The sequence below is a fragment of the Cyprinus carpio genome, chromosome B22 (assembly GCF_018340385.1).
Source record: "Cyprinus carpio isolate SPL01 chromosome B22, ASM1834038v1, whole genome shotgun sequence".
In the NCBI taxonomy this organism is placed as follows: domain Eukaryota; kingdom Metazoa; phylum Chordata; class Actinopteri; order Cypriniformes; family Cyprinidae; genus Cyprinus; species Cyprinus carpio.
In genome coordinates this window covers 26,054,334-26,080,011 of record NC_056618.1, presented here as the reverse complement: position 1 = coordinate 26,080,011, position 25,678 = coordinate 26,054,334, and the positions used below count along the sequence as shown (strand labels likewise).

Genomic DNA, 25,678 nt, shown 5'->3' with positions numbered 1-25,678 from the left:
TTCGCACTGCGCAGGAAGCGACACGCGCAAAAGAATCAGAAGTTAAACGCAAAGGTACCGCGGCTCACGCAACAGCAAGCAGCAGCTTTTACTGTAACCGCTCGGAGTTTCCCCGCGAATGCAAGAGGAACCCGACGTCTCGAGCAGAATGATTGGTTGGTATCGATATTACTGTATTATTATTATTATTATTATTCTGCGAAAAACACTTTGCAATTTGTGTTAGATGTTTATCGTAGTTTGTAAATAACGTATCACTCATGTTTTGATCTTTACAGAGGTATTCTGCAATAACAAACGTTTAAAGCTATTTATATATATAAAATATATTTATATATTATATATATAAAAAACTTTTTCATATATTATAGGACTATTTTATAGTCGATTTTGTGTATTCTTACGTTATTTTTAAATTTGAGTTTATTGCACTGCTTGTCTTTTTTGTGAAATAGCCACATCTTTTATGTTAAAAACATTTTCGACTTGATCTAGTCCAGCGTAAACCTACTGACCCGTTCAAGAATTGTATCATTTCAGAAAATGTTATATTTTCAGAATAATCTAGATTTTATTTTTAATATTCTAAGGAGATGTGTTATCATCCCAGGTGAAAATCTGATGCCATTTGTCTGATTTTGTGTAGAATTTGACGCGTGCTGTAAAGTTGTGACAGCCGGTGACCTGTGTCAAACAGTTGAGTGTTTGTTTTTCTGCATTAATCTTATGCAGACTTCCATTATGCATGTTTAAATGGGGCTCATAAATATAAATAATGCTTGTATTAATATTAATATAACATCTTGAGAGCTGGGAAACCTGAGTTTAGAAAAAAAAAAAGGCTTATTTAGATCGCAGTGTATTGATTTGAGATCTTGAGAGATTGTTTTAAGAGGCTAAGTATTAGGATTTTTTTGGTTAGGTCCTGTAAAAAAAAAAAAAAAAAAAAAAAATCAGTCTGTCCTGTTCTCTGGGGCGATGCTTTGAAAAAAAAAAAAAAAAAAAAGGCAGGAGAACACAGAAAGTCACTTCAGTAGAGGATCGCCTAATCAAATTTTTATAGCATTTTCTCATTTTTTTCCCCTCTCTCGCTACCCTCCCTCCCTCGCTTTCTTGATCCCGGTGAACGAACGAGTTTCTCTTTGTCTGCTTCTTTGGTAACCACACCTCCCCCCAAAACGCAGCCGGCTCAGACACCTGAAGGCTAGACATAATGATCAACGCAGTCCCCATGAGTCTGGATGCCTGCCAGTTGTTTTCGCTCTTTTTTTTCACTACTTTGTCTCTTATTCTGTTTTTTCCCACTTGCATCTCTTGCCCTGCACAATCAAGGGGCCAGCACTCAATGTTGGGGGCCAGTATGCAGTATATGAGGGGCCAACTCGTCTGCAATGTATGGACCACGGAGAAAGAAGTCTGGCACACATGCAAGGAGAAGCATGAACAACAATGTCTCCTTGTGTGTGTGTGTGTAAGCGGGAGTCTTCATTCAACGTGCTGTGCAAAATTGCATATCAGTTTTTGTTTTTTTCCATACAAGGCCGGTCAGTTTACAGTGCATGTTTTGCTTTAGTAAAGAGCTTTTTAGGATCCAAGTAGCATGTTTTGTTACTCTTGGTTTTCTTTAATCTGTGGATTAGACATAGCATTGGATTCCAAGCTTGTTTAAGTGCTTTGTCTGTGTTAGATTAGGTTTACCGCATGTGAAATTACATACAGTGTGGCGTAATAATGCAAGAATGATTGTGCGATGAGGAAAGCTGAAAGGATGCAGTTGTGGTTTGGTTATGATAATGCTTTTTTTACTGTATTGTATAGTGTCCTTTATGATTTTATATTTTTTGTGTGTTTGTGTGTTGAAGACTGACCAAAAAACTTTTTAAATGACCTTTTAAAATTTATAAAAAGGGGACAAAAAGCACAATTAATATTAATGTTTGTTTGATTTCAGTGTAGAATTCAATATGGCAATTTAAAGTGTAAGTGCAAAAAATAAAAAAATAACAATCTTTGTTAATTTTAGCATTATTTTTTTAAATGTTTTATATATGTTTAATATGTATTACATATGAATTATTACATATTAGTTTTTTTATTGTTTTTATTTTTTTTATTTCATTTTTTAAATGATTTTGTTTAATCAGTATCGCCATTTTGTCTCTAGCTAGTGCACTTTGATTTGCTCGACGTGCGATATTTTGGATGTAGCCTGCTTGTGTTTTCTCACACAGCTCAGAGCCGACATGTTGGGAGTACAATGGCACTAAGTAGACGGCAGATCCTTTCTTTCTCGCTCTCCTCCTCTGCCATAAGCCTTTGAAGGGGCATAATAAAAGGTTCAATAGAAGCAACAAGCTGTTTTTTCTCTCCTCTCACACGTTCTTTGGGCATTCTACCTGTGCATGAATAGGAGGCCACTCAGACTCTCTGACAGAGGAAAAGTGTTTATTGAGGGCTAAAGGGCTCAATACAATCAGACAGCCTCACGTAGAGAACTGCGCGGCTTGGGCGAGAGGCCATGGGCGTGTGTTCTCCCTAGTGTCACACCCATTGACTCGTTTTGAGTGAACGTTTTTGGGCTGCCAAGAGGAGAATTGTATAGAAACGCACACTGTGAATTTATGTATTTTTGATCATCACAAGACTTAAACATAAAGGTTTTTTACTGGTGGTTATTGTGTATTTTTGATCATCACAAGACTTAAACATAAAGGTTTTTTACTGGTGTTTATTGTTTTAATGAAGAATCTTTAACATCCTTGGAATTTTTTTTAATTCTACAAAAGGTTCTACAAAGAAGGTACTTTAGATTGTTAAAATGTACTATACACTAAGAAAAAATTTTTTTTTTTAGAGATCGTATATAGTAGATTATTTGTAATTTTTTTGGGACCAAAATAGAAGATATTGTTTGGCGTTTTTTTGTTTTGTTTATTTTTTTTTGGTGTATTATTGTAGTTATTTGCTATGCTAATGAGCAGTTTTGATTTTCAGTTGCAGTTTTCGTTTGTGATCCTTCACACAGTTGCTTGCTTAAAAAATAAAGAAGAGAAAATAAAGAGGAACTGATTGATTTTTAATGTTTTTTTGTTTTTTTTGGTAGTCTAAGAAAAGAAACTGAATATTGGTGTGGACATGTCCCTGTCAGTGACTTAGGTGTATAAAGGAATAATTTGCTCCAAAATTATTTCTTCCAATTTTTTAGAAATTTTATCTATTCCCACTGAAGGTTCATTTTTGGGTGATCTATCTACATTTTAAGATTGCACCTTCCTGGCATGTCAAACAGCATCAGTAAAATGGGTTTAATTAAGAAATTTGGATTACATCTACACACATCCCTCCTAAAAATGTCATATTTTTACATACACCTTATGTAGCAGTTTTCAGTTCAGGATTTATAGAAATACTATCCATTATGTCAGCTAAGCTTAAACTACGCAGCCCATCATTAAAGGAAAATAATATTTATGCTTGCTGAATTATGGGTGGAATTTGAATGGAGGGTTTCTTGACTTATTCCTCTTGCGCTCAGTGTGAAAACGCGTCGCCGGGTAGAGGTTAATTGTTTTTAGATCTTTGTGTGTCAAGAGAAAATGAAGAAACTGGTGCATAATTGAGCTCCTGGTCGTTTGAGTGATTATGGATTAATGCGTCTCTCCAAAGGAGAAAGACAGCGAGGGAAGGAGTGAAAAGAAAGGACGAAAAGACCCATGTTGTGAGCTGCAACCACAGGGGTTGTCTGGTCTTTTGAGAGCAAGAGAGAGTGGAGGCTTGTTTAGTCAGTGGCCCTTGGGGGCTTGACCTTTGACCTGTGCTGTGCCCCTCTGTGCTCCAGGTGCAGGTCGGTTCTCCACGGTTTTCATCGCACACACACTCCCGAGGGCTGAGGGTAATGTTGCATGATGCCTTTTTATTTTTTGTTTGTAAGAGGTGTGGCTAAGACCAAAAGGTTTGTGAGGGTGGGCGGAAGAACCTACTTTTTTTTTGTAGTGTTTGTTAAAACAGCCTTGAAGTTCATGGAAGGCAGAAGTAAAGATAATGCAGTGTTGTAATATTCATGAATGCATTAATCAGGAGGTTGTCATGTATAATTATTACAGTATTTGATAATGCCAGAGCAAATCACCTCAGGCAGTGGTGATTGCTGCTTGATACTATTAATGTTCTTTAATAAAATGCCCGTGTGGGCCGAACCATCAGCGCAGCCCGGTAGTTAAGTGCTGTAAGGTTAATGAGGCAATTTACATACGTTCTGCTGCCATCTGGACGCAGTAAGAGACAGCTGCTTGCTCTTATTTCATACTGTGTTTTGGGAGCTAACCCGCAGAAATGTCATTCCAGTACATGCAGAGAGCTTGTTGAACACTTTTGACTTTTGTCCCGTCAACACAGATGAATTCTGGGAGAGATGCTATGCTAATGAGAAGTTTTGCTTCTCTGTTGCAGTTTTCATTTTGTAATCCCCCCACACAGTAGCTGACTTTAAAGAAAAAAAAAGAAAAGAGAGTTACTGATTTGTTTTTAATTAGTTTTTGAGTAGTGTGCGTGCTAATAGTTCTTGAATTTTTTGCTTTAGCATGTGGTTGTACATAAGGTTGCTTGTTATAATTAGTTGTGAGCAAAAAATGCAAAATACAAGAGATTTTTATTAATTTTTTAAAGTCTGCGCTCACATGGTGTGTATGTGTTCAGATAAGTCTTTAATGGTTTTATAAGTCACCGATCACTGATTAAATGACTGAAATTAAACCAAAGAAGCAGCCTGACTACAACTGGAGATATGACTTACCATAAACTAGAGATCTAGGTCACCAGTTTTAACCCCCCCTTTTTTTAGGGGGATATGTCATAATATGAATTAGTTTCCTTTATTAGTTCTTTCTTTTTTTTTTAGGTGGTAGCTACCTTAAAACAGTTATGTATAATTTTAAATAGTGCCCAAATTATCCTTAATTTATAATTTTATACTGACATTCTCTAATTTTTACTGATCAATAATGTTGCTAGATGGTAATACTGTTCTTATTTCTTTAACTGGATGACTTCTTTTAGCTAATGAACTAAAATGCTAAGCTAAAAAGTTTGCTAGCTTAAGCTAAGAAGTTACGTACATATAACTTTCAGGATTGAAACAAACAAAAAATATCACAAATTTCTGTAAGCACATTCAGTTCACATTATCAGTCACTTCATTTAGGGTTTGTACTTTTCGGCAATTATAATGATCTATTTTTTTAAAAGTCCTTCACCAATTTGAGAACTAGACATAAACCTTTGAAAGTATGCTGTATCTTGTAGGCCAGCCAGCATTTTAAATAAAAAGGCTTTATTCCAATTGCAGTCGCTATCTTTCTTTAACAGTGACAAGAAAAAAGGGTCTCTCGTTCCATGGGCCTCCTTATATATGGATAATTTCAACACCACTTCCTCCGAGGACTGGACAAAGAACAGCCACTCTGCAATCGATAACCAAGCGAAAGAATGACCGAGGGCTGTTAAAGATTTGCAGTTTGGATCCGAAGTAGGTAGACACAACCAGAATCCCCTCCGATGGCTGAAAGCAAATAACTGTTACTGGGCTGTCCGTAAAATTGCAGAGATGGACCGTGAAAGGCAAAACTGTGGAGTCGGTGGATTCCTGCTGGCTCCGTTTCAGGTTAGGTAGACTTAAGCGACAAGCATAGAGGGCTCGCCGGTGAAACCTGACAGCATTTTCTGATAGGCCAAATTAATTCGCTGTCGCCTCTGTGTGCTGCTTGATTCTTCAAGCCTCTCTCAATCCAAGCGATTAAAAAATGATCCAGCTCGGAAACTGCATTATGTTAGATTCAGCAGACGTGTTTGTTCCAGTTAGGAGATCGTGCAAAAAGGAAGATGGGAATTAACTCTCATTGTCAGAAGCTCAATCCAAGATGAAAGCCGTCGAATACGCAGTTTTTACAAATTCAGCATTTGTCCGGTTTTGTGGCTCTATCAAAGCAGAACAGCACCAGGGAGCCTTTATTTGCCATCAGTTGTGCTGCAATGCAAAAGATATAGTATCATTTTATTGTTCGGCTGTTCCTCATTTCAACTCGAGACTCTGTTGTGTGATCCATTCAGTCCAATTTTAGGGACCGGTCCAACTTTCAAGTTGCGGTTGATTCATTTAATGTCTTTGAACCCTATTCATATGTTTGCAAAGTGAGCTAAAGACCTGCGAGCGGTAAACTTCAAAGCACTTCCATATTGTACTTATTACAAGAAGTGCATCCAAGCATTAGTGGCTCTCATATCCAAAGCATTTATCCACAGCTAGCAGAAAGGAAGCTTAAATTGGCAAGCCATTGGCGTCAACACTTTGTGCAACCCTTCCACAATGAATAAACCACCAGAAGGTTACTTTGTGTTATCTATATGGTGGCACAGCCAAATACTCAGAGGATGTCTTGCTGAGATCCTTCACCTTCAGTTTTAGGACTCTCACAATGGATAAATGTGGAAGAAGTTTTTTATTGTTGTGTTATTTTTTTTGTTTTTTTTGTTGGTGGTTTTTGTTGTTGTGTCTTGGGTCACTTTCTACCCTGACTGAGGCAAAAGATGTGCCATTCACAAGAACATTGACTCAGTTTGTTGGTTGTTCCTTGGGTACTAGATGCCAGTTTGATGGATGTTTAATTGAGACATGGTGGACAATGAACTTGAAGCCCCCAAGGGACCACTCAATTAGTTTAGCAGCACTGCTGAAGCCTCCCTGTTTTGTCAATGTGAGTACTGGGACTAGTAATCTCAAGAGGTTTTCATGGTCTGTTAGGAATGCATCCAAACTCCCTGTGGTCCTGCCCTGGTCACCTCCTAATTTGAGTTAAACAGTCCTTTTAAAAAAACATTTGTGCTGGAGTAAATTTGGCGTGTGACTATTGTCAAGCTCCCCCCATTGACTTGTGGCATTGCCTTTGTTGGCATTTGCATTAGCATGGCTTCTGCTTGCACCTGAGGTCAAACCCACTTAGGGTGTAGTCATCAAAATTGACTTGTCATTGAAACATTTCAACATTTTCAACATATTTCAACATGTCTTCCTAGTATAGAGCATTCACTTCTTTTCTCAGCTGCAATTTATAATATGCTTTATTGAATTTTCAATTCATGCCCTAAGCATTTATGATCAAAAATTAAGAAAAAAATAGTTAAATATGTATATTACACTACATGTATTGTTGTGATAAAATGGATAACACAAAAGATAAATGTTTTTAAAATCAGTATTATATGTCACTGTTTTAAAAGACTAAGAATGTGAAGTACAATCTTGAATTATTCCACTCAAGGTTTATCCAGGGATTGCCTGAGGATTGTGGAATCAGCACAACCACTAGAGGAGTGCTCATCTTCAGTCCAAACATTTCTCTCTTAGCTCTACTCAGGGCTACAAGTGGATCTGAACGATTTCTCTTGAGTTGTGGAAAAATGCTTGTGATTTAAATACTTACAAATACACTCCGTACATGCTCAAAATAATGTAAAAGCTAATACTCTGTGCAAGTATGTGAACGCAAATGCTTCGAGCTATGCAGGCTTTGTACTCTTAGCATTGCCACAAGGGGAGCTGTAGCGAACTTTATCATGAACTGTCTTCTTCTACACACTCCTCGTGTTTATAGTTATCTGAGACATGTCTTGAGACAAACCATAAAATGCATTCCCCCAGCATTGCAACAAGTAGCGCCATAATGGGCGTTAGCATGAAATACGACATACTCTTGAAGTGTCAACTTGTTTACAGCAGGCTAGTTAGTACCTGAATAAAGTCATGGTTTAAAGTCATCATCGATTTTTTTTTTTTTTTTTTTTTTTTTTTTTTTTTTCAGTGTTTTAATATAAATTAATATATCTGTGTACATCACAATTTCATAATATACCTTCGTAATATCTAACGAAAAACAATCCAATCAGTTCCCATTTGACAAAATCAAGCCCCATCCTACATTTTGTTGATGTTCAAGAAGCTGTTTCACTCAGAAAAGACAATCGAAAATTACGTACATTTCATTCAGTCTTTAATGGAACTTACTCTGTTAGGTTACTATCGCCCCCTATAGTACTGAAGATTGTTACCTCTAAAAGTAATGCATGAACATACATGTACAAGTTGCATGCATACTTGCATAGAGTATGTTTCTGGCCTGCTGGTGCCTTTTGTACAGACCAATTTGATGTTTCCAAAATATAGGCTACATAATTTCTGTTTATGCTAATGAGAATTTTTGTTACATAAAAACAGAATGCTCTATGTGTTTATTTTCGATTGGTTTTTAATTAGTTTAAATATGTTCCAAATCTGTTTGCATCTTTCCCAAGATAAATGGCTACCATAAACATGGTCATTAAAATAAAGCAGACCATAAAATTACTATTTAAATTAAAACCAGGGAAATTATTGTTTCTTACGATCTAATGGCGAAGGGAACTGTGCCACGGGGGAAATAAAGGCACATATATACAGGCTGAACGTCTTGCTTGAATGTCTGCCTTGTAAATGGGATGTTATGCACATATGTAGAGGATATACACAGCTTAAAACACCTTGGATGTTTTTGTGAAGGTGGATACTAGAAAGTGATGCATAGCTGAATTCTTGATTCTTAGTGTAAATCTACAGTATCTTAGTAATTTTTCGGAGGGCTTGTACACTGACGGACGCTTCATCTCCTACCCCCTTTTGAAGCCCCCTCTGGTATTGCTGAGTTGACAGAACTGCAGGAATGGTGGGAGCTTGAAAAGGAGAGACCCTTCCCGCTTTTCTCTATCTCACTTTTCACGCTGTCTTTCCCTCTCTCGGTTTTTGCAGAGCTTGTACAGGCATGCCTGTCAACCGAACGGATGGTGGATGGGGGGCGCCTAGGGAGAGGAGTGGTCTGGGGTGAACAAAGAAGCACTGTCACTGCTTTGTGGGATGTGTGGTGTGAACGGTGATTTTAGGGGTTTCTGTGTTGTTGAACGGAGAGCCATGATTAAATATGAACGGGTGACCATTGAAACCAAACGTAGAGGAGGACAAGCATTGAGTGTTCAAACATATACTCAGCCTCAAAAGAGCTGTGGAAGCTCTATGTTTGTCGTTCATTGTGTAATATTTGCCTAACCCTTTATCTGTGCAGCTGTGGCCTAAAAAAAGAGAAGGAGAGCGTGTTGAATAGCCGCACAGCTGCTGGTGATTTGATGAGCGTCTATTAGCACTACAGAGTCATCCTCTTGTGCTGAAGTCACCTCTCCACACAGTGTAATATAGAGCAGGGCAGGGCCAGATCAGGGCAAATGTTTGATTTGTCAAGCCTTGCTCATCCTTTCAGGGCAAAAACACAGCTGGTAGTCGCACAGTCACGACTCCGATGACTGGGAGGTGTTGTACTGTCGTGACTTTTCTCTGTAATACCCTTTGTTCGTCTTGCGGGTGCTGCGGGAAAGATAACGAAAAGGATTTTAATGTAATGATTGGAATCCGCGACCTCGTCTCATCTTGTCAAATTGAGTTTTTTAAATGAAATGCACTGCCTTCTGCTTTTGCCTGACTTTAGACAGTTCCATCTGGTGAAATGATTTCCTTATCGTTCTTCCTTCCCCCCTCTGTATTTTATAGGTTATCAAGGCACCAGAAACAGCGCTAGAGCGAAGGAAGCTGTTAAAAGATGCGGTGTTGGGAGTCTTTTAACCTAGCCTGGTTCTTCTGGCGACTTGGCAGAGCTCAACCACGGAAGTCAGACCACTATGGGCCGAAGCTGACCGATAAAGGTAACAAATTTACCTCTGAGGACTTGTAGTGAACTTGAAATGCACATTCTGTGTCCTCAAATGGCTCCTCAGCAGAGTCTGCAAACGTGCATGCGTGTGTGTGTTGGGCATTTTGCCATGTGATCCAGGTGCAGAACATGTCGTTGCGTCTCCGGCTCATCCTGCACGCTCAGGCGTCAGCTCCTTGACTGATTATCTGTGCCTTCATCTAACCTCGTCATGTTAAACCGACATCTGAGACTCCCTGTATTTTACTCACTGCAATTACCTCACCACAAGGTACTATGACTGCTATTATGAGTTAGTCTGGAACAATATGTCATCTTTAGGGTTAAGAGATGCAGCGCAAGAATTTAATTTTGAAATATAGCTGTTCGAAAACTTTGCTGATGATGAAGATGTCTGGAATTATGTAAACGTTAATTTTCAGGTAGTCTAAAAGAGTGACAATTAAACATGAGCATGCAGTGATTTGTAGCTGTAGCAAGGAACAGTTTAATGGTGATTATAAATGATTAGTCTGCTGTTATTTGTAGTTGTAACTAACAGTTTAACCAGTAAGATCTTGTTCATATTCATACACAAATTAAGATATTATTTTGTTTTCTTTGCGCACAAGAAGTATTCTCGTAGCTTCATAACATAACGGTTGAACCACTGATGTCACATGTACTATTTTAATGATGTCCTTACTATCCTTCTAGGCCTTGAACGTGGTAGTTGTGTTTCAGTTTATGCAGGGTCAGAAAGCTCATCAAAAATATATTAATTTGTGTTCCGAAGATGAACAAAGGTCTCATGGGTTTGTAACAATGAGAGTGAGTAATTAATGACAGAATTTTTATTTTTGGTTGAACTATCCCTAACCAAATCACTTATTGCTCAAAACAGTGGGCTTTTTTATGCTGAATGCAAAATAAATATTTATGAATAATAGTGGTGTTTTTTTTTTTGTTTATTGTAAAATTAATATTTATTAATAATTATTGTGGTGATGTTTTTTTGAATTCAAAAAGGGAAAAAAAATTCTTTACGATGTTTTGAGGGTATTGACGCCAAACAGGATATAGTGTACAAAATTACTTTTACAGTGCTTTTATGGTGTTTTTGTCCTTTTTTGAAGCATTACAGACAGTCGTTATGTAAAAAGCTTTTGAAGATGGTTGGATGTTTGTTCTGGAACGACATGAAGGTAAGTAAATACTGACAGAATTTTGTTTTTCTGTGCACTACTCATTTAAATGCTGCTTGTGTGCATGGTTTTTTTACAGTGCTGCCCTTAAATCCAAAAAGATCATAGTTACCGATCAGCCGTTTCGTTTAAAGTGTTTGCTTTTCTCCAGGGCCAAAAATGTTGCATTGTGCTGCCAGTTAGTGTTCCCAAGACAAGCCCTTAGCCACTTAGTCTGAGAGCATTTTTTATCCATACTAAAAGCTTGAGTAAATTATCTCTAGTCTGTCAAGTGGTCAGACAGACTGTCCCTGTAGGATTATAGGTAACACAGATATAAATGCTTGATGGCCGGAAGGCTATAATTTCTTCTTCCTTTTCTATCCCCCATTGGACCCACCCTCGCTCTCGCTCTTGTCCCTTGTAAAAGTCTCAGTAGACCTTGTCGGGAGACTAGTTAAAGACACTGGCTGTCTCTTTTTCCAGCAGACACTTGCTAAATTTCCTTATTTTCTTGCTCCACCCTTTTGTAGACCCCCACACGCCTCAACAACTGTTTAAAAGCTACTTTTATTCCCTCTGGGGACAACCTCTCCAGCTGTTGTCTTCCTGTATGTGATTCACTCGTCCATTTGATTCCTTTTCTCTTGTACCTCAGCCTCATCCTCTCCTGCTGGGTTAACAACGCACCTCCGGCCTTTGACTACTGTTGCGTGGCAGGTGAATCCAACTCAATAGCTCCTTCTAAATAAGTGGGACTGGACGCGGGGGTTAAGGCCTCTCACTGAAAGCACTAATTGAGAATCTAAAACTCTGCAATTTTAGATATTTCTCTGCTAGCATAATCTACCCCTTATTTGTAAGAGTTCTGCCTCAAGTCTCCGCTCCCATGCTGGGCAGCCCCAAGGTCCACTCACCCTATTCTATGCACCCAGCAGGAGGGTAGCGGCTAGCATGCTAGCTGGTTTTTGCGAAGCTAATGGTGCATTACAAGGCGTATTAACAGACACGGCCCTTAGAGCGTTCATAAAATCACACGGCAGAGGGACAGCTAACGTTGTCCAGTGGTAATTGGCACAAGCTTGGTGGGATTTAGAACTGTCAAGGAGGATTTTAGGGACTGTTGAACAATGTGGCAGAGTGCTGACAGATGAAAATGTATGAATTTACATATGCCTGATTACGTACAGTTACGTATTAGGTTCTTCGTATTTGCCTATAGTATTCCGCTCTGTAAGTATGTTTATGTGCGCTTTTTGCATAGTCCAGCTAGAGTCTTAGTCTTTCTGTTCAAGTTTATGTGACACAATGTGTAATCGTATATTTCAAGCACACAGTGTTGAGGCCAGTTGTAGTCCGATTAACATTTAAAATTTACACATACTGGGCAAAGCCAAGCTAAATCTGCTAGTCTGTCTACACAAAGTGTGACTGGTGCAAATTCAGTCAAACTAAATTGATTATATTAACATTTTTAAAGATGATTTATTGCTTTAGTTTGACTAAAATTAAACACAGACCATAATTGTAAACATTGTAGCACATGTGCTAACCCTTAGCCTGTGTTGCATATTCATAATTTAGTACTGGAAAATGGAACTGAATATTGTCTGGAAATTGTGTATATTTTTGTAAGTGGGAGGATAGTTAACTTGCTACTTTACAGCATGCTAAATGAGCGTGTTTCCCGGGCCTGTGCTAATTAGGTAGCTGGGCTGCAGGACCTGAGCGATAGTTACCGGCATGAAATCTGGACAGCTTTACTACCTCCGAGAGCAGTGCCAGAGAGAAACCTTCTGGAGTTTTGTTAGTGCCTTTGTGACTTTGTAAGAAAGGCCAACCATTTCACTTATCGCCGGAGGTTATAAAACCACTGGCGAACCACATTGTGTCTTTATCTTGGTGGTTCGTACTGTAGCGTTTGAAATGATCGTAGGCAAATGATTGTATGGTTTCTGGGAAAGGTTTTATTGATTGTTTTAATGGTATTCTTGATATTTTCGGATCTGTGTTGGATTGTTTTGGTCAGTGTGGTGTTGTTTTGGTTCCCGACTTGTTTCTTTCATAACGTGCTGAACCTTCGGATGGACTGAAAGCTCTTTAGAGCCCAGGGTTTGCGAGGGGACAAAAGACTCTTCACATGACTGTGTTTGTAGAAAGACCTGGAAAATCTCCTCAATCTGCGTCCTTTCTGTATCAACTTTGTGTACATTCATACCCTTGCTTGCCTTGTACACAAGGAAACTGCCATGTATTTTTGAACTGGATATTGATATTATCCATATAAATAAAGCACTAGGTCAAGTTGTCTAGTCCAAACAAGCAATGTTGTAATCCAAAATTGATAAAACTAACAATGCTACAACAGGCCCTGCTTGCCAGTAATGCATTTAGAGAGATAAATGGTCTCAAAGAGATTAAGTCGGTACAACCACGAGCCAAAGCGGTATAAAATGTGCTCATCACACTCAATTTGCCTAGCAAATTTGTAGCCGTTAATGCTGCTGTGGGAAAATATATTGAGTTACTTACCACCTTGTGTCTTTGCTGCCCAGGAGCTGCTCACGCGAGTTCAGGGTCATTACCCTCGCTGTCAATGACAAATGGAGCTTGATAGCATCTGCGCTTAGCTACAATGGAAACAGATTAATACCTCGGGGTGAAATTTTGCATATTACGAGGGGGAAGGAGGGGGCGATTGCACCCTTTTCTGTTTTCTTTCGGCGTCCCGTGTTTTGCAGCCTGAATAGTTGTTGCTCTTAAATGAGCTCGTTTTAATGGATCATTTGAAGATTTAGAGGGGAAACAGTTTGTTTGGATATGCTAAGAAGATGAATGCTTCTAAGACAAAAGATGAATCATTAAAGTAGGAGAGGAAAAGCCTATGTTCTCCTGCTACCCTGCACTTTGCCTCCTGCTTCGTGAGTGTCCCTGATATTGTCATTGTAAATTACAGACTATCAGGGGCCATGGAGCGTCTTGTTTTAAGAGACAGTCTTTTATTACAGCGTCTCAGAATTTATGATGTCCTTTCATCTTAAAAACTTACCTCTGAATGCTCCTGCTTACAAGCCATAACATTTTCTACCTCAAAGGTGTTTACATGTGCATGTAGACCTGAGAATTTCATAGATGCTTTTATCTAAAGCGACTTATATTCATTGTATGTTGTTTTTTAGTATGTTTACTTCCAGTGTGGGAATTGAACCCACGACCTTGGCACACAAAAGACAGGTTTACAAATAATAATTGCTACCTCACAGATGTGTTTTTTAGCCCTGAAAATGTTTACACATTAATCATATAACCCTATTTTGTAGTTTTGAGCCAGCCTCTCAGATTTCCGTAGATCTGTTTTAGCTAAAACTGAAGATGGTAGTAATTTTATCTTGGAAAATGTCATTGTAAATGCTGGAATTGTCTATTTACGATATAAGGTTTGGGTGTGTAATGGCTGGTTTTAACTGTGGCGAATTTGTACTCGGTATAAAACTTGAAGCGCAAATGAGGGAGGTAACTGCAGTTATGTCGACGTACTTTCAAGTCGATGGCACACCCAGAGGATGGAGACAATTAAAGCATCTAAAGCCTTGTTTAGATGGCTAATCTGGGTGGTCCAGAGCTTGGGCGACAAGTTACGACTGGTTAGCGCCACAATAAAGTCTAGAAGTCTAAAAAATGAATGAGTATGTATGGAGGCTGGTCTGCAGAAGTCATGCCACTGTGGAGATATTTGAGGTTTTAAATATTTAATTAAAACATAAAAATCGGCTCAGTTTCGTGCATTGACATTGATATTATTAAATTAAATGTATTTCTAGTCCCTTGTGCACTGTAAGATGTCAGAGCAGCTTGTGGGTGGTCCTCGTTTAGGTTTCTGGCTTGTGTATATATTAGCTTGTGGAAGACAAAAATTGCGAGCCACGTGAAGTTTCCAAAATAAAAATGTTCATCAAGTTGTCAAGTAGAAGAAAGCTTGGAAAATGAAACCGGATGACTTAACATTGTGCAATTCAGTGCATCGCATGGGTGTTGGAGTTGTAGGCATCTGTGATTTGAACAAATTAAACAAATCTTTATTCAAATTGATTTTGGGGATTTCAGTGTGTCTGTAGCGCCAGCAGTTTATAGGACAGAATTAGATTCTCAAATGTTTCTTCCCATACTGTGATGAGATTAAAGTACCAGCAATGGAGACTTACACTGTCTTTCATGTTGGTGTTGATTTAGTGTAAGGTGATGAGATTAAAGTACCAGCAATGGAGACTTACACTGTCTTTCATGTTGATGCTGAATTTAAAACAAAGCTAGTTTGCGGTCAAAATTCAAGAGATCCAGAGAAGTTATAACATTTTTAATGATTTTATTGATTTATTATTATAAATAGTTTGCGGTCAAAATTCAAGAGATCCAGAGAAGTCAGAATTTCTCACTAAAAGAAAGATCTGATTGTTTTTATTTTCTTTAAATAGTTTTATCTGAGTGGTCAAATTTTTTATTCAGAGGAAATTTTTGATTGTTTTTATTTTCTTTTGAGATAATTTTTAATGTTTTTTTTTTGGTTAAGTTTTTAGGTATAATTGGTATATTTTATTGCTTTAGATTTGACATAATAAAGAATAGTGATGATAGGCCTATTTTTTGACATATTTTATGCCAATTTGATTAAACTAGAAAAAATGCAATATCTCCATTCTGACTTCTCCTTTCTACAACTTCGCCTTTAATCTGTTTCCAACTAAATTGCTATTTTTGCCTTCAGTATTTGATGTAGTTTCAGCTCTTGTCTCCCAGGTGCTCTTTGTGTCCGACTGCACCGTAGAGACTTGTGCATTTCACATGTTGTCAGTTTCCTTGGTTCCTTTCATTTCATCTTCTGTCACTGCTCCATGTGAGATTGGGCATCACTGTGTTCTCACATGTATACCTGGCCTTTGAGATATCAAAGGTTGACTGCCATCTGTCCTAGCAGGCTAACACAGACGTGTGAGACAGAGAGTTTCTCACTCAGGTGAAGCCGCTTGGCTCAGAGCAGCTTTATCTGTTGCACACAGAGGTAGATCGTGTTAAAGAAACACACAAGGAAATAGTTCAGCACAATAAATTGCCTTGATCTTATAGATAAATAGGCATTTGACCACCGGAGACACTGAGAAAGACACATAAATTTAGATTATTGGTTAGTCAACATGAGGTTTTCAAAGTCTTTTGAAATTTTATCTTTAACCCTCCTATATTTTGAATGTTTTGTTTTAACACATGTTTCAAGGTGCAGCTGCAGTTTCTTCAAAAGCTGCCTGTAATTTTGAATAGGGAGAATCCATTTGACTGAATTGCAATTGTTTATGCAAATTTTGGTTGAATCGGTTGAACTTGCAAATGATACTGAAACCGCATTGATAAAAACAGATATAACTTACCACTGCTAACTAGTGCCATTCAAATCAGAACCATGTGATTCGTTTGTTGTGATTTAATGTTATTTTTTATTTTTTTTATTTAATTTTGTGATTTTTTGGGATACTAGTCATTGTTTGATTACCACTAGGCTAATGATTTATTAAATTTTAATCATTGTTTAATTTATTTAATTGTTGAAATATATTTTTCATTTTCATCTTTTTCATTGTTTAAATTTTATTTTTTTTTATTTTTTTTTTTTATTTTTTTTTTTTTTTGGTTTTTTTTTTTGTTCTTTTTATATTTTTTTTAATTATTTTTTTATTTTTTTTATTTTTACTTATTCATTTTAATTTTTATTTATTTGTTTAATTTCAATTCATTCGTATTTGCATTCATTCATTCATTCATTCATTCATTCATTTTCATCTCATTTCTTGTTTTATATTTATTTGTTTCATTTTATGTGTATCTCATTTGTTCATTTTATTTTATTTTTTTCGTATTTTTCATTTTATATCATTCATTCATTTTATCTGATTTGTTTTATGTTTCATTTAATTATTTTATTTTATATGTATATATTTATTTATTTTATTTGTATCTTTTTTTTTTTTTTTTTTTTATGTTTTTTGTTTTTTTTTTTTTTTTTTTTGTTTCATTCATACATGCATCCATTCATTTATTTTCATTTTTTTGTTTTGTTGTTATTTTCTTTTTTTTTTTATTTGTATTTTTTTTTTTTATATTTATTCATTCATTCATTCAGTCATTTTAATTTAATGTGTAGGCATTCATTTATTTTCATCTCACTTTATATTTTATATTTATTCATTCATTCATTTTTATTTATTTAAACTTTTTCATATTTTCACATTTAAAAAACTTTCTTTATCTGAACAATACATCTGCATGAGACCCAAAATTGTGCGAGATGTCACGCCTTGTTTTCAGAGAACATATCTTTTTGTGTGAAGTTTACTTTTCTTGCCTCATTGGCAAATTGCTTAAGCATAACTCTAACAAAATGTAACAGAATTTAGTGAAGCAGAATTCCTGCCAAGCGACGGGAATCACGGGCTCCCCTCACGCTGACCTCTCCAAGTGTAGAGTTTGTACACACCGTGAGTGTTTGCAAAAGGAAGTCCAGAAATCTTTCAACTTCTTTCCAAAGTGCTTGGAGAAATCCTTCACTTCCTCCACGCCCTTAAATGATTTGTTAGAAAAAGCAAGATGACCCAAAATGCACCGGCTCCACACTTTTTCCACAGATATGGAGCTTAAATTTCCTCTGTCTATTAAAATGTCATTCTTCTTCCATACATTTTGAAAGATAAAAAGAGCACAACTTGGCCGTTTTGTTTCATTTTTTGCTCTCTCTCCCCGTCTCTCTCAGGTCCAGACATGAAGGAGACAGCGTCTCGTCTGTGGCATCTCACAATGAGAAGAGCTTTCAGCGTGTCGCGAGGTAATTACTCTCCTTGAGGGAGGGCGAAATCTGTTTATTGTAATTATGTCAGAGAAATGAAGAAGCATGCTTGTGAGATGCTCAAACATTGTCTCAACATATTTGGGGGGAAATTTTCCTGAGTTTCATGTGTCTACATAATACCCCGACATCACATTCCCAGCCAGCTATCGCAATCACTTGTGTTTAGACCGTCAGGATAATGATGTGCTAACGCTTGTGAAACTGTATCGAGTGTCAGTGTGTTTGTGTGTTTGTGCGTTCTAGAGTGTGTGTGGTTGCGTGATTGAGTGTGTGGGTGTGGTTCCATCCACACAATAGAAAAATATCCTGCTTCTCTCCATAACAACAGCCCTGCTGAAGTGGCAGGATTAGAGCATGCCAGCCCCGGCCAGGGGTTGCCATGGGAAAGAACCTCCCTTATTCTGGATCTGTTTTCCATTTACCCCGCCGGTCGGGGATCGAGGTTTTATGTGCTTACACTATCAATGTTTGGCCCATTAATTCACATCTGCAATTATAATGTCCAATTAGAGGCCAGGTGGGCTCGCCTTTGTGTTATGAAGTCAGAGGGGGTTGGAAAACAGTGTAGTTTTAGACTGAAAGGAGCATCGGTTTGTACTGCGATTATTTTATGCCCTCAGGCTAATGGGTTAATAGCGAGTAGGTGATAGTAGGGTAGTAGAGGTTGCTAAAAGAAATTAAGGAGGGAGTCACAACAGGAACACCAGTATTGAGGGTCTGGAACACCGCATGAATGTAACGTTTGGTAGAGAATTCAGAGCTCTAACAAAAATAACCATGGTTTTACTACAGTGGTCTAACTACGATTTTTGTTGTAAAATCACAAATATGGTCATGGTTTCACTACAGTTATCATGGTCTAACTATGATTTTTCTAGAAAAACAGTATTAGCTACAAAACTGATCATGGTTTTATTTCAGAATTTGTAGTAAAATCAAAGTAACTACAACAATAACCATGGTTTTACTACAGTTATCATGGTCTAACTATGATTTTTTTTTCTAGAAAAACAGAATTAGCTGCAAAAATGATCATGGTTTTACTTCAGAATTTGTAGTAAATCATAGTAACTACAAAAAAACTAGAGTATTACTAGAGTATGGTCTAACTATGGCTTTTGTAAAAGCACTATAGTAACTACAAAACTAAATATAGTTTACTACCTTGGTTTTACTATATTAACCATGGTCTAACTAAAAATTTGTAGAAAAAACATAGTAACAACAAAAATATCATGATTTCATTACAGTAATCGTGCTCTATTGTTTTTTGTAGAAAAGCTGTATTAACTACAAAAATAACCATGGTCTTACAACAGCATTTACTGTAAAACCACAATAACTACAAAAATGAACCATGGTTTAATTACAGTATCTAAAGCTTAACTGTGGTTTGTAGTAAAACCATAGTAAATACAAAATGGACAAAAAGCTTAACTGTGGTTTGTAGTAAAACCATAGTAAATACAAAATGGACAATGGTTTTACTATCTTAAATAAAAATGGTTTCCAAAGTCTGAAATAATTGGCTTCTATGATTTTTCACTGTTCAAATTAAACCTAGTTTTATTGAAGCTATTTTATATTAAAATAAAAATGTTTCCTGTATTAATTAATTTGGTTCTAAAGTGAAAGCAAGTGTGTATATAATCTCTCATCTGAGATGTTACGATCGCAGCGGTAGAGGCTGTCAATCTGCACGGCGCAGGCCTCTGAGGAAACCCTTGGCAAACGCATGTTCTCTTTCAGCACAGAGAGATAGATATTAATGATAAAGTGATTGTTTGTGTATTGGGTGGGGTGGGTGGGTGACTAGCGAGCTGTTTGTTATTCTTTCTTTAGTTTCGTTTCCTGCTCTCTAAGACCCTCCCACATCTCACTTGAGGGAAATTTAGATACGAGTAGCACAGAACATGCACCTAGTGCGCCAGCTGCTCTGCTAGCTTAGCCGCTAATGTTGTGTTTGAAATCTTAGCTCTGTAGAGAAACACTCTGGGTTGCTATAGCACAGGTAGAGGACGTATTAAAGGCAGTGGTGGGCTAAATGGTCAAACAAATAGCCTGACCCAGTATGATTCATGATTTTCTTTCTTCTTTGTATCCCTTACGGGATATTTGGTTTAGTAGATGGCGTGTTTATTGCAGTGGTGGGCTAAATGGTGTTAGCATAGAAATAGCATAGCTGCTAATCTTCAACGTATTCAACACTTTTTTGGATTTTTTTTATTTTATTTTTTTATTTTTTCATTATATTTTTGTATTTTTTATGATTTGCAACAAGCTTTAAGAGGATAGGTTTTTTTAATTTATTGGAATATTTCTACAGTACAGCTGCCATGTTAGTTAGCATTGAGTAGCATGTCTGATAATCTTCAAGAGAACATGTCGGTTCCATATGATTTTTCTTATGGGGGTTTTCCGCATGACTACTTATTTTTACGATTTACAGAAGCTTTTAGATTTAAGATAACTAGTGACAATAATTCTGTACCAATTAACACATGAGATCACGTATCCAAAAAAGGCTAATTTGTTTTCATTGACTTTCATTCATACAGTTCACATGACTGTTTAAGATGTTCGATATAAATTTATATCTGCTAATCTTCAAGAGAAACATTTAGGATGTACAATTATTCTTTGAAATGCTTTTATTAAATGGTGCTAATCTTGTTTTTAGCATTTAGGATTTTTTATTTTTATTATTTTTTTTTTTTTAAAGTTTTTTTTTTTTTGTTTTTCGTTTTGGTTTTTTTTTATGGATTTTGTCTGTCCCAGTTAACATCGCTTTTGTTAGCTTTTATTGCATAAAGAAGGCTGTGCCGCATTGGTGTTAGCATAGAAGAGTCATGGTTGTTTGCTTGTCATTCTTCAAAAGTTTTCTACAAAACAGACTCTTTAAGATATGACATTTCAGACTTAAAGTATTTAACAGAAAACTGAAATAATTAAATAACATTGAATCCCAATTAACATAACATTTTAGCTGACAGCTTTTATCGCAAGTCACTTCATCACACATTTTTTTAAAAATTACTATTTTCTTAACATTTTAGCTGACAGCTTTTCAAAGTAATTTCTTTTCTTGTTCTTTAAGGTGCTTAAAGTTGATTTAAGTAATTATACAAGATTAGACAATAAAATATAATAAACTATTATAAAAAAATCGGTGATGAATTATTCTTTATTTATATGTAAGATTCTTTATTATTTATTTATTTTATTTTTTTTGCACATGGCATTGCAAAATGGTGTTTATGCAAGCAACCACAGTTAAAATCTATCTCACAATGTTTCACAATTCCAAAAATTTGTGCAAAATGCAAAACAGACAAAAAAAAAAAAGGTCATGACTTCTTATGTCCATGATTGAACGATTTTCATTGTTATTGAGAAGCTATCCTAGCATGCTTATATATATCCACAATGCTATTTTGTATGAAAACTTTGCGCATTCTTTTGACAGGCCTGTGGGCTTCCTGTCGGTCAGTAAGCTTCAGTTGGCCATTCATCCAAACACACACACACACACATTTTTTTTGGGCTTTGAATGGCTGCATGGCTGGTGTACATCAGTGCAGATATTTTTGTTTGCCTGAGATGTGAGGAAGCCATGTTTTTCAGTATCACCAAAGTATGCAATTAGAAGCAGTGGCATATGTGTGTGTGTGCGATGTCCTCCCTCCTTCGTCCTGATAGAGGCCTCTTGTGTGAAGATCTTACAGACCCAATTACTGTAATCATGATGATCAAAGTGAGGGTGTTGAAGAGAAGAGAGTGGCAGTTAAGTCAAAGTGTGGCAAAGTATGTTTGTGTGTATCATTTGCGTGGGGGTAGGGGTGTGGTTAGCTGTTTGATTCACACCCATCATCTGTTTAATGTAAAGATTCGTTTTCACCACTCTCAATCTCTTTCTTCATGTGTGTTTGTGTGTGTGTATGTGTGTGTGTCTTTGCAGTTTCCAAAGTTGGTTCAGGAGATACACTGGATTAGGTGGGAAGCCAAATCACTCCTGGCGACTGACCCTGTCCTGCACCACTGTAAAGGTAAGCGTTGATGTTCAGATGGCAAAGGGCACATCATTTGTATCCTGGCTTAAAGAGATTCACCCAAAAAATGAAAATTCAGATTACTCACCATCAAGTTGTTCCAACCATGTATGTTTTTATTTCTTCAGTTTTATTTCTTTAATAGAATATTTTTAGTTTTTTTTATAAAATATATATTATGATATTTCAGATAATGTTATTAATCAAATGTTGTCAGTTACTTGCTGTTTTATAGTTTTGTTTGGTTTCCATAGTATTTTTTGAAATGCATACAGGTTTGGAACAACATGGGGTGAGTAAATGGTGACAGAATTTGATCTATTTTAACTATCCCTTTAAAGGTGCACTCATTATTTTTTTCCCCCTTGTTAAAAGTTTTACACAAACAGAAATAGTACTAAACAAATATTACTAAACAAAAGTAAATGTGATTTTAAAAGACATACCAGTAGCCCAATAAAAGCTGTTTTATTTTAGACAGAGTGAGTCGTCTCATGGAGGCCACCATTTTAAGACATTTTTTAGCTGAAAACTACTAATTTTAACCATCATATCATTGTAAACTTTTGCTTGCTGAATATATTAGTCACAGTGTGAAAATTAGCCTGTCTACAATGTTGTTGGTAGATAAATGGTTTTGTTTTTTAAGTTATTATTAATTAAAAGCTTTTGGTTTTGGTTTGTGATGTTTCTTGTAACCCTAGATGTCAGTATGTCATGTTAGAAATACTGAGCGCATCTTTAAAGTCTTTGCTTTTTTCTCATCTTTTGAATAGACTTTTAAGATAATAGTTCTTATAATGGATCCTTTTCATTATTTATTGAATTATAAATTTTACGTTTAATTTTTGATTTTTTCTATTTTTTTTTTTATACTTTTAAGCTATTTATTGAATAACATCAGTTCTCTTTTGTTGTTTCCTTTTCTTGCTTTCTCTGTCTGTCTGTCTGTTTTGATTTCATTTTGGTTAATGAATTGTGTGATTTTTTGTTGTTTTTTGTTTGTTTGGTTTGTGTTTGTTTAATATTAATTAATCAGTGAATTAACGTTTTATTTATGTTTTTTGTATGTTTATTGTTTTTTATTTTTTTTTATTTTCATTTAGCAACAACTTCTGTATTGTGTTTTCAAGTGAAAAAGAATACTGAACTTGAAAAAATGTTGGGCGGGGCTTGATTTAATAGTGAAGAAGTGATCAAATATTATTGGTTCATATTTTTGCCCCGCCCACATGGCCTTGGAGCTTCAGCGCTATTATATCTCAACTGCAAAATGCTTTATGGAAATGTTACATTTCATTTTCTGTATATTATGGAAATTTATATACATATTATGATTTTTTTTTTCTTTTTTTGAGCTAATAAATAATGCAAAATAACACGAAGGGCGTTCACTGAGAAAGTAAATACAGTCAATTTTGATTTTGTGTTGTGTTTAAAGGCCTGTAAAGATTTTCAAACCATCAAAAGGTCATATAAGTTTTAGAGCACAAGTAGGTGACCTACAGTATGCTACGCCCTTCCAGCATAGAGAGGTGGGATGCACCCGCCCGCTACTTGCCTTGTCTCCATGCCGACCTCTGCGCAGACTGTCAAGTCAACTCACCATCAGGCCACCATTTGCCTCAGTGAACATTCAACGCTGTCGGTGAGTTTGAGCTAAATAGAAAAAAACCATCGACCGTTGACTGTACCCTGCGGCCGAGCCCTACCGAGCCTTGCCTCTCTCACCACCAGCAAAGACGAATTTCAGCATGGACTCCTGGAGACACGACGGATTTGTCTTCCAACGCTACCGGCAGCCGCAGTCAACGGCTGAAAAGTTTGACTTTGAAAACTTGTGGATTACAACAAAGGTCACAATCAACATTCATTGCTGTCGGTGGGTTGGACTGTTAAAGAAAGCTCACTGAACAATGAATGCAACTGTGTCCCAGATTTCCTTCTCGCAGAGTGGCATCGGATATAAATATTAACTGACAGAGCTGGATATACTCATTTGCTCATCTGAGTTTGTTTGTGGCTCTTCGACTGAGAACACCATGTCAAAGGCCCCTTTAAGGCCAATGAATGTTTCCTTTGTATAATAAATAAAGACAAGACCTATCCAAACCCTGTCTAATTCTGTGAGTCTAAAACTTATTAATCCGAGATGTGGTCTAGATGTTGGCAAGCGTTTTGTGCTGTGGTACTTGCACAGACTATGCAGGTTGGATTTTTTTTTTTTTTTTGATGCCATTGTTTACCTGCAATAATTTTATATGGGTAACAGCCATATATTTTTAAAAATTCAGGGTTTTTTACAGAAAAAAAAAGAATAATTCTTAAAACTGTAACATGAATCAAAGTTCAGAACAAGTAGCTTTTTCAAATGCTGACATAAATATATATAGAAGGTGCACAGTGTTACACACAAATCAAAACATGACACAAACAGAATAAGTTGTAACATAAAACCCTAATATGCATAACTTTAACAAAAACTGTTAAGAAACAATTATTTAAATGAAATACCATGAAGTGTCACACTAAGAAATCTTGGAATGTCAGTTTATGGTTTTTCACTGTAAATGATAAGATAACTTGTTCTGTTTTTGCTTTCAAGATTGGTACATTTAACAGTATTTTCCTGTAAAATTACATGAAATGTCAGATCTATTACAGGTTTCCATACGCCTATAGGAAACGTATCGTTACCCGATTAACAGCCCACATGAAAAAATACTATAGTAAATACTATAGTGTTTTTGAACCATACTATAGTAAAGTGTTTTATTGTATATACTGTATATTATAGTATTGACAACACTTTGTTAATGAATGCTACAGCATACTAGTATTAACTATAGTGAACTGATAAGCTGTAATAAATACTGTAGTATACTTTAGTTTTTATTACAGTAAACTGTAGTGTATTGTATAGCTAATTTGTAGAAAACTTAGTTCAGTATTAGGTAAAGTAATTTGTTTATATTACTATAGTTGTTATATTAAAACAACAACTATAGCATTACCACAACAAATGAATTCAAGTTTTACTATAGTATGGTTCAAAAACACCAATTACTATAGTATTTTTAGGTCTTTCAAAACTTAAAATACTGATTTTTATTACTGTGCGTGTAGCCTATATATAATTACACTTTTATGTGTAAAATTCACTTTCGTTTACCATTTTTTACTTTTTTTTTTTTACATTTTTACACATAAGTGAAGAATATGTGGTTAAGCGCTCTATAAATAAACAAATTGGCTTAAAATACACATCTTATTTAAGAGTTCTTGCACTTGACCAATAAGTTGTGAGATCACATACCCTTCTCATTTGAGCTGAACTAAACCGATCAGGAGGAGGATAGCGCGCTGCGTTTACAGGCCGTATCTTAATTAGAGGCTAACGGTTTTACTGTCCGTTTCTAGGCCAATCCAAGATTATGTCACATTGCTGGTAGTTTATGAAAAATTAATCCAAATTAAATTTGTCAAGAAGTTGAAGTGGCTTATCGTATCACTGTGGGTGAGGGCCCCATGGCACCTCGGTGACATTGCTGACAGAGACTGACTCCTCCGCTCGCCGTTGAGTATTTTTTTAAACGACAGTCAATCCACCGGATTAATTAACATCAGATTACGGCTCCATCAGAGACCTGCTGTGTGTGATTTCTTAACGCTGGGTTACTTTACTGACGGTGGCAGTGAGGACGCTGGTCTTTGGCGATTATACTCCTAAGAGTTAGGCTATTTGATGAAAACTGTCACATGAAAGATATTTGGAGGCTGCATTAACAAATT

General features: G+C 36.3%; 1 long non-coding RNA gene across 2 annotated transcripts; it reads left to right on the top strand.

The window, feature by feature from the left end:
- Positions 1-23,719, top strand: LOC122141562. Of its 2 annotated transcripts, XR_006157921.1 has the most exons (5): positions 1-155; positions 9,623-9,774; positions 17,742-17,813; positions 21,796-21,883; positions 23,413-23,719. It is a non-coding gene; the product is annotated as an uncharacterized LOC122141562 (long non-coding RNA). The 2 variants fall into 2 exon arrangements; XR_006157920.1 differs by lacking the exon at positions 23,413-23,719 and having other exon boundaries at positions 21,796-22,010.
- The last annotated feature ends 1,959 nt before the right edge of the window (positions 23,720-25,678 follow it).